Genomic DNA, 9,240 nt, shown 5'->3' on the forward strand with positions numbered 1-9,240 from the left:
TAGTAGCCCGGTGCTCAGGTGCCAGAATGCCAGCCACATCTTCAGTTTGGGGATTTGGGGGGCCCAAGATGGAGGGAGGGGGGGCCAGAACGACTCCGGGGTCCCAGGGAACAGGTGTGGCCCAAGCTTACGGCCCTTGTCGGCCCAGTCCCAGGCCTGAGTGAGGCCTGAGCAACAACTCTGGCCAGAGGTAGGGGGTCCCCAAACTCCTGGGCCCTCCATCTCCCTGAGAGATGCCAGGGCCAGTTTTCTGGGAAGGGGAACCTTAGGTCCAGAGCCCGGGACACCTACCCCCTCTATTGGCTGGCCCCCTTTCAGAACTGAGGCCCGCGCTTTGCTCAGAGCAGAAACAAAGAGTAGCCAGATCTGCCTCCCAGGCCGCCTTTCCGGCCCCTCTGCCTGGAAGGCATCCCAGAGAGGCCCTGTCCCAGTCCCCTCCAGACTGGGAAGGAAGTCAGGGTCAGGGTGGGGCGCGCGGGCGGGAGGGACCCTGGCACAGTGGGGTGCTCCATGGGGCCGAGGAACGGCGGGGATCACTGCGTGCACTGGCGGTCTGGAAGCACCAGGGCGGGCTGCCTCCCGTCCCCATCTGTCGGGCTTTGAAACTTGGCCGTGCGGTCGGAGCGTCGGAGCGGGCGCTGCCTGCGGAAGGGGCCGCCCAGAGCCTTTCAGCCGCGCCTTCGGGGTTCTCTCCTCCCGCCAAGTCCTTTGTCTGGAAGGGGACTGTCAGCTCCGCTGAGTTTGCCTCCTCCTTCCCCAACCTCTACCCCCTCCGCTAACAGCCCTTTCTTCCTTTCGCTTTTCTCTCCTCCTTGGATGGGTAATCACAGGCTCCAGCTGCCAAGCGCGCGGTGAGGAGTGGCTGCCCCGTTTCTGTGTCTGCGGCCCCTCCCAGCCGCAGACTGGCCGCTTCCCTCCAGCCTCGGGACCCGGGCCCCTGCCCTCTGGCGTCACTTAGCGGCCAGGGGACGCTGCACTGGACTTTTCCCTTTGGGCCAAAACTTTGTCCTGAGGTTTTCGGTAGCTTTAGTCTCCCACTCCTAGCAACAGAATGTGAGCCCTGGAAGCTGGTATTTCTTCCAAATCAGGGAGGGGGTACGGGGGAGACAAGGCAGAATCATGAAGCTCCAAGGCCAGTACCCCTTTTCTATCACTACAAGTAAGGTGTCCCCAATAAACCGCTTACGCTACGACTAAGAAGTCTCAGAGTATACCTTCCCGTGTGAAAGCATCTGGGTGAAAGTTGGGAAAATCTCGGTCCCCCGAATGCATGATGACCAGGCTGGGTTCCAACGCCTGTTTGTTTGGGGAAAGGCTGAAGCCAGCCCGAGCAGTGGGCTGAGTTTGCTTCCACACTTGGGCTCCGTCAGCTCAGGTTTCAGGGTTTTTTTTTTTTTTTTTTCCATGCAAACCCATAAGGTAGCCCTCCAGCACACAAAGAAGTGCCCCACAGTGAAGGTAAACTATCCTAACTGCCCCCAGCCCAGCTCAGCCGACCATTCATCTCTCCAATAGCAAGAAAGCTAACCTAATGGGCTTCCCCGTAGAGTTTTTCATGAGGGAAAATGAGCCTAAAGCACCCGGCACAGAACAGGGCTCAGGGCTCGGCAAGTGAGGGGTTGCCTCCCCACTCAGCAATGACCCGTGTCGGGCTCTGCCCCCCACAACCCTGGCGCCTGTTTCTGGTAGAGCGCCTAGCCTTCTGCAGCCTCTACAGAGTTTAAAGCAAGGAAAAGAGGAAATCGTGAGGAGGAGAGTGGATCACGGCTGTGGCTCGGACACACGCACACACGGCCTCACTACGGGATGTCCCGCCACGTTTTTCTCCATTACAGCATAAGTAAGATGCTGCTCCTGGGATTTCCACAGAAGCCCGGCCATGTCACAGAGCACTCCATCTCCTGTTCCCATCTGTGGTCGCTGCGCTTGGCAACAACGTCCCATCGCCCTGAGCCCGATGTGACTCCAAGCACGGGATGCCGGCAGCTTACTGGACAGCGAGACCGGAAGCCAAGCTCCACGTGGCATGTGGGCCCCAGCCCGTGTTCATGCCCCTGCTGCCCCCCCCCCCCCCGTGTCTCTCCCGCTTCCTCCAAGAGTGAGTGGGCGTCCTGGCGGTCTGATGAGCTGCTGGGTGTGAAGAGCGAAGGGTCTAGGTAACCCTTCTAAATTAATTGCTGTTCCTATAGCTAAAAGCATAACAGGCTTTGATTACATGCTAACCAGAATGAAGCATAATCCTGAGTTAATTATGTGGAGATAATTTTATAATTATATCATTCAATTTAAGAAGCAATGTGTTGTTAACCTCCTAATTTTCACAAGAGTGGTGATTCAAAATAAAAATGGACATAAATCGGGACCTTCTGAACAACCCATCCCTTTGTCTTTCCCAAGTGGCAGAGTGAGGATCACTGCAGCCCACCTGCTGAGGGTTTACCTGCAGAGACACCCCCCACCCCCCCACCTCAGGAGAGTGGAGCCTCTGGAAGCCTCGGACAAAGCAGGCCAGCCGCAGAGCGTTTCCCAGGCTGCCCTGCTCTCCAGGGCCCGGGAAGCCCATCTGCATTTCTATTCTGTCCAGCTTGTAAGTAGAAGTAACACCCAAGATCCTGCCCCAGACCCCCACCCCCATGCCTGGTCCGGGAGACACTCCAGCTGGGAGCGCGAGGAGTCTGGGCCTGGGCCTGGGGCTGGGGCTCGGGTGAAGGTCAGCCGCAGCCACCCCTGCAGGTGGTTCATTTCCTCCCCCAAACACGAGTGCCCTCCGAGGGGTGCCCCCCGCAACACAGGACTGGCTGTTCCCGGCCTCTCCTCCGTCCTGTCCATCCCCAGCCCTCAGCCGCGGGGGCTTAGCGCTGGTTGGGGGGGGGGGGGTGAGGCCGTCTAAGAGGTGCCCCACTGGGATCCGCTGGAGCCCCGTTCTGCCCGACAGCTGGCCCTTCCGAGCGGTTCCGGGGAATCTGCAAAGGGCTGGAGGGTCAGGATGTCGGGTCTGGGCGAGAGCGAAATTGGTTCTTGCGAGGATCAAAGGTCAGCCAGACTCACTCCCTTCGGCGCCGGGAGCCCCGCATCTACTGTGGCCGCTGCATCTCCTGTGGCCGCTGCTCGCTGCCTCTAAGGGGGCGGCAGGACCGCGGATGACCCCCTGGCGGGGAGGGCGGCGGCTTCGCGGGAGGGAGCGCGCCCTGAGGGCTCGGAGCCCCGAGGAGCCAGAACCAGCGCGTCCGAGGATGGTCAGCGCCGGAGCCGACACCCCGAGCCCAGCGCGGGCGTGACCGCGGCCCTCGTGCCCCGCGCGGAGTGGGCCTCGGGGCGCAGCGCGGGGGTGGGGCCGGGGCTCTCGTAGCCGCGCAGGTCGAAGCGTCCGGCGGGAGCGCCCAGGGCCAGCCCCTGGCTTTGCACCTCGCGGCTTGCGGCCCCTCCCCTCCCCCTACAGGGGTATCTCATTCGCACCTTTTTTTCTCTAAATGCTTCCTGGTCTAACTTGAATATGCAATGAGGCGCCAGAGCTTTGTGGCGGAAATATAATTAAACTGGTGAAAGATGTAGAAGATGAAGAATGAGGATGACATCAGGCCGATTTCACACTTGGCAGTCGGAGAGCTGGGCCCAAGCCGCGCTCTCGCCACGCAAGGCAGATCAAAGTACCCTGCCCCGGCTAAAAAGGCAAAAGGAGACTTAAGTATGCTAATCCCCAGGACAAATATATTTTAATCTTGTTAGAATACAAGTTAATGCCGCAGCTCAGTGGCTGAACTTGGTCAGACGGTGGAGATCCATTTTTATTTTAGCTATGAATGAGGTAGACCTCCTGGTGCATTCATAGGTAGTGAAAGTAAATGTGCAAAACCAGCCCCTCTTTGGGCTGGGTCCCCTCACCTAGAGCTTGCTTTGCTGGAGGAGGGGGAATCGGGAGGCTCTCGGGATGGCAGGAGCCCTGACACCATCTCTCCCTGTGTCTCCCTCTCTCTGCACAGGATCCTGACGGCCGAGGAGGAAACTCAGCTCATTTGGCACAGAAGAAACTGGGAAACTCTGAAATTAATTAAAAGACTCTCCAAAGCAATCTGTTTCCCTTTAGGCCTGAGGTTTGACAACCAAACCAATTCCTTTCTATCAGCCCCCTCACTTTAATTTTTACAATGTCAATTTTCATTACTATTAATTATTTGCTGAGCTCCAACTGTATATTCAGGATTGCCCTGATTAGGGGGAAGCTCTCAGGTTCTTGCGAGTTTCAATTCCTATTAGATGTGAAGGTGCTTGTATGCAGATGGAGGTCATTAGTTACAGAGAGAGGAGGCAAAACTCAGTCCGTCGCACTCCCCTGCAAACACAGCCATTGTGGTAAAATGGTACATGAAATCGCAGGTGTGTCTCTACGTCAATGTGTGAGCACATGAGGGTACAAGCCCGGGAGCTAGGGTGCGCCCACTTGACGGGGAGGTTGCAGGAGGCAAGCTGGCCCCAGAAATATTGCTGATGGCAGCCATCTAAAAGGTAATTTCTGTCTTGCTGCTCTAGTGTGTGTTAGAGTTCCCCCTGCCTCAGGCATAAAACCTGACTCCCCCTCAAGCCAGCCGCACATCCCGCATTCCAGAGACCTGCCTTTGCTGTCCTCAGCTCCCACCGACCGAGGGTCCCCCCCCCAGGAGGGGAGGAGAGGCGTTGGGCAGTGGGGGAGGGGAGGCTCCCAGCCACCCCCTCCCCCTCCCAGGCGCGCCCCGGTTTCCAGGACTTGGGAATGTCGGTCTGCCCTAATCCTCTCAAGTCTCCCTCAAGTTTTGAAGCGGCCGCCAAGGTGTGGTGCTGGCTGTACCCACGCACTGCTCTCAGAACAGTCCATGTGCACCTGTGTGCTCCCCAGCCTTCCTGGCAGTCAGGTGGGGATGCCAGATTAGCCCTGACCAATGATCTTGGGGACAAAGTGGCTCCCTGGGACCCTTGGGTCTGAGGCTACTAAAAGCAGCTGTGAGTTCCCCACGTTTTTCCTCTCCTGCCTTCAAGCTCTGGACACTCAGGTTAAGCTGCAATGTCACAGAGCACAGAGGCCCACGTCTGCCTGGGTCCCTCCGTGGCCGTGCGGAGCCGAGCCGCCAAGCCACGTCGGACATGCAGCGGTGGACTCAGCCGACCATGAGATGCGCGGATTTGCCAGCAGGCCCCGGCCCCAGAGGGCCTCCCTGAACCCTGGACTCTGGGGCCAGCCTGTCCTGAGGGAAGACAGACGGTCCCCCTGCCCCTGACCGTTCAGCTCCGTGTCTTCGCTCTCCACGTCGCCCCATCTGCACCTTCAGGCGTGTAGACCCAGATCGAAGCCCCAGGCGCACCCACGGCCACAATCATCCCCACTGCCACACACACTTAATGTGTGACTATGCGGAGGATTCGCTGACCGGGGAGGGACAGAACGGGGCGCAGGAGGATGTGGCATCTTCCATGGGGGGTCAGGTGTGCATCAGCTGCTCCGTGAGAAGCCCTTGGATGCGCCACATGCCTTCCCACCGCCCGGGGCCCCCCTGTGATGTGATGGGCTATTTCGGTGTTGGACGCGTTCTGGTAATCCGCTCTGGGTGATCAAAATTCAGGGCTGACGAGTTCGGTGGCACTCCTCCGTCCAGCCCTCTTTTCTGATGATCTGGATGACACTTGTCTAACTCAGATAAACTGACATTTTCATTTCTATTTACCTTAGCAGGAGGAAAACCACACGTGATTGGCTGTGTATCTCATATGACCCTTTTCCACCCAAAATTATAGTGTTTCTACAGTACGGAAAACTGAGAGTGGCGAGGCGGGCTTTTCCCTTGCCTTTCAGAGAGTAGCCATTGACCGACATTGCAGTTTCCTGTCATTTGCTAAGACAGAGGCAGAATTGGTCCAGGACCATCCTGTCCTGGGCCCACTCTGGGTCCCTCAGACCTTGTTTGGGGTGAAGGGTGTGTAGGGGGAACACTAGGGGAAATGTGACTGTGTCTCAGCCAGCAGCTTGAGACAGGCCCCCAGGGCCCCTACTGCCTCACGGGAGGGAGGAGTGGGGGTGGGGTATGCAGGAGGCAGAGGCCCCCGTCTCAGACCAGAGGCCTGGAGCCAGCCTGAAGATTTTCTGCTGGTGGGCGGGCCTTCGGGCCACATCCTGGGTTATGGTCGTCCGCGGGTGGCCGTGTCCTGGGTTGGTGTGGGTGGGGAATCATGCGGACATGCCCCCCAGATGCTAGATCATGCAGGGATGGGGTGTGGAGGGTGGCTTCAAGTTGCACCGTGAACAGGCCCAAAGTGATGGGGTTCCTAACCACTAACCCCTGAACTGCCCAGACCGCTCACCGGGCTCCACGATGGCCTGCAAGGCTGCAGAGGGGGTGGGTAGGGGCGAGACGGCTGAGGGCAGACCCCAGCAAAGGGGCCGAGCAGGCCCAGCCAGGCAGGACAGCCTCGCCTGCCAGTGGTAGGGGTGGTTGGGGGGGCAGAGACCCTGACTGAAGGAGCCAGATGAGCTGAGGGTCCCCAGAGTCCAGTGAGGGAGGCCCCAGCCCCTGCGGCCTGGGAGGGCGGGCGAGGCCTGTTTCCCCAGCTGCTGAGGCCCCGGTGAGCACAGCAGAAGGAGAGGACCAGCCCCTGCCCTGCGAAAGCCCCCGTTCCCGGGGAAGCCGCCTCCGGAAGTTGACCTGAGGAGCAGGTGTGCGTGTGTGCCGGTGAGTGTGCACCCGTGTGAATTCCGCACACGACCATGTGTGGGGTGTGCAGCCTTGTGTGTGTGCGTGAGTGGGCACGCCTGTATGTGCGTGTGTGCGAACCTGTGTGTGCCCACATGTGTGCACACCCGCCCATGTGTGCATGCTGAGTGTACACCAAACCTCTGTGCGAGTGCACGTGTGCATTCGTGTATGCACACCTGTGTGTCAGGTGAGTGAGCTCTCTGTGAGGCTGGTTTCTACCCGATACTGTATTTGTCATAAAACGCTAATTGCCTTGGGACCCGAAGTCAAACCGTGATGTGCTCAACGGGAGGGCAGCCCTCTTCTCCCATGAGATTTTTGGAGACAAGTCGGGCAACTGCTCTGCACACTGAGGTTAGATCCTTGAGGTCGGCTGGGTGTCAGGAGTGCTGATCCTCGCTGGGATGGATGGGGAGCCTCAGCCAGCAGGGCCAGGGCGGGGGGCGTTGGGATTGCTCACGGGGACTGAGGCATCTTGAGAACACCTAGTGCCCACTTGCCAGGCTGGTGTCCCTGCCTAGAAGCCTGGAAGGGGACATGTGACGCTGTAGGAGAATCTGCAGACCCACACCCAACTGTGCCCACAGGGCGTCCAACTTGCGGGGAGGAGAGAAGAAAGCAATCTGGAAATAATCCTGAAAACTAGGAAGACTTCCATTTTTCCTCCGACCCAGACTCAAATTGTCTTTCTGGGTCTGGCTGATTCCCGTCAGCAGGAGGCCTTTTTAAGCATCCAGAACACAAGGGACGCAGCACAGGGGCCGCTGTCCTTTACTCTCTGCTCCCTGAGAAACCGCACAACGCGAAGACATAATGAATTAAGAAATGCTTTTAGCTGCAGTGATCACAACGGCATCTTCAGATACTGAGTCGTATAAACATGAAACACTTCATTTATCCAGCCTGTCAGAACTGCTTAACATAAAACGAATTAATAGTTGTGTCAGTTAGGATGCTCTCAATCACAAGGAACAGAAAGAGAGAACTCAGCCCGGCTCAGAGAAGCCGCACAGTTCAGCCGGATGGCGTCAGGTCAGGCTTGACCAAGGCTTGCCAGAGTCATGAGGGCGGGATTCCTTTGTCTTTCCCTCTGCCTGCCGAGGTGTCAGCTTCATTCTAAACCATCTTCCCTGCATGGAGTCGCCTTCCTGCAAAAACTTGGTCATGAGCTTCCTAGTTCACATCCAGAAGGACAGCAACAGCCAGCGCCAGGTCCCACCCTCAGAGAGAAGGGCCTTCCCAAAGGTTCCCAGGGAGCGTTTCTCCCTGCTTAACTGGCTTAAATTGGGTCACGTGACTTCCCGGAGCCAATGATCAGGGGATGTGCTGACCTATCCAGCAGCTGGGGCCCTCCCTGGGTTGGGGGCGGGGCCAATCTTTCCCCAGAAATCCCTGGGCCTGCGTGGAAGGAAGCATTTGGAGGGGCGGGGGATGCGGCCCAGGGGAGGCGGCACCCACGGGCGAACTCTGCAAACAGGCTGGGCCCATCCTGGGGAGTGCTTCCTCGCCCCGCTCTGCTCCAACCCCAGCGAGACCTGTTGGCTCCCGCCTTGGACATGTTAGTCTCCTCCTGACTCCTCTGGGGCTTCACTCCTCATCCCCTCCGCACCGGCTCGCCCCTCCCCACCGTGTCCCCCGTGGGTCCACACTCCCGGTCCGTGCAAGGCCCGGGCACCTCCTGCTATGCGTGGTGTCCGGGTGTGCATTTGGGCACTGCTGTCCTCTGCACCACCTTGGCCCGAGAGTGACTTTCAGGGTTTCCGCTGTCTGTCCAGACACTGGGCCCTCCCGGAGCCGGGACCCCGGAGTCATTGTCTGCAAGACCCCCTTTTCATCCCAGAAGAGCAAAACCCCTTTTCCATCTGGGCTCCAGGTGACTGCCTGTCCCACACCTGCCTCTGGGCACAGATGTGACGAAGACGTGTCGGCCCCCGTGAGGTTTCTCCAACCAGAGATCTGTCCTCTGAGTTGGACTGGGCCTTCCTCGGCTTTAGGAAGCCCCCAGTGCCTGCCTGCCCCTGACCCGCTGCTGTGCAAGCACACATCCGGATTCTTCCAGACTCCTCTCCTGCCTTGCTCTCACGCTGTCCCCGTGGCCTGGCCCACACCGCATTCGTGGGTTTTCTCTTCCCCCAGGGTCCCTCCCGGGGAGCCTTCCAGGCCACTCTCTGCTTGAGTCAAGGGTCAGGCTGGATGGAACCCCCAAACAGGGGCTCCAGGAGGGGTCTTCCTGGGGGGGTATTCCTGGAGCTACAGGTCGCCCACCAGGTCCTCTGACCCAGAGAGGCTGCCTCAAGGCTGCGGGGGTGGGGGTGGGGGCAAGCATATGTGACATCACACCCAGCTAACGTGCATCCTGTCCACAGTGTCTCCATCTTTGGGACACCGGGAGGAACGGAGGGCTGTTGTCACTCTGCAGAAAGTGTTGGGTGACCTGTACAAAATTAATTTCTTGGCTGTCGTGTGAGTTCCCAGGGGGATGTATTCACACACTTGCTGTGATGTGACAGCCTGGACACAG

Source organism: Mustela lutreola, chromosome 4 (genome assembly GCF_030435805.1).
Source record: "Mustela lutreola isolate mMusLut2 chromosome 4, mMusLut2.pri, whole genome shotgun sequence".
Lineage (NCBI taxonomy): Eukaryota > Metazoa > Chordata > Mammalia > Carnivora > Mustelidae > Mustela > Mustela lutreola.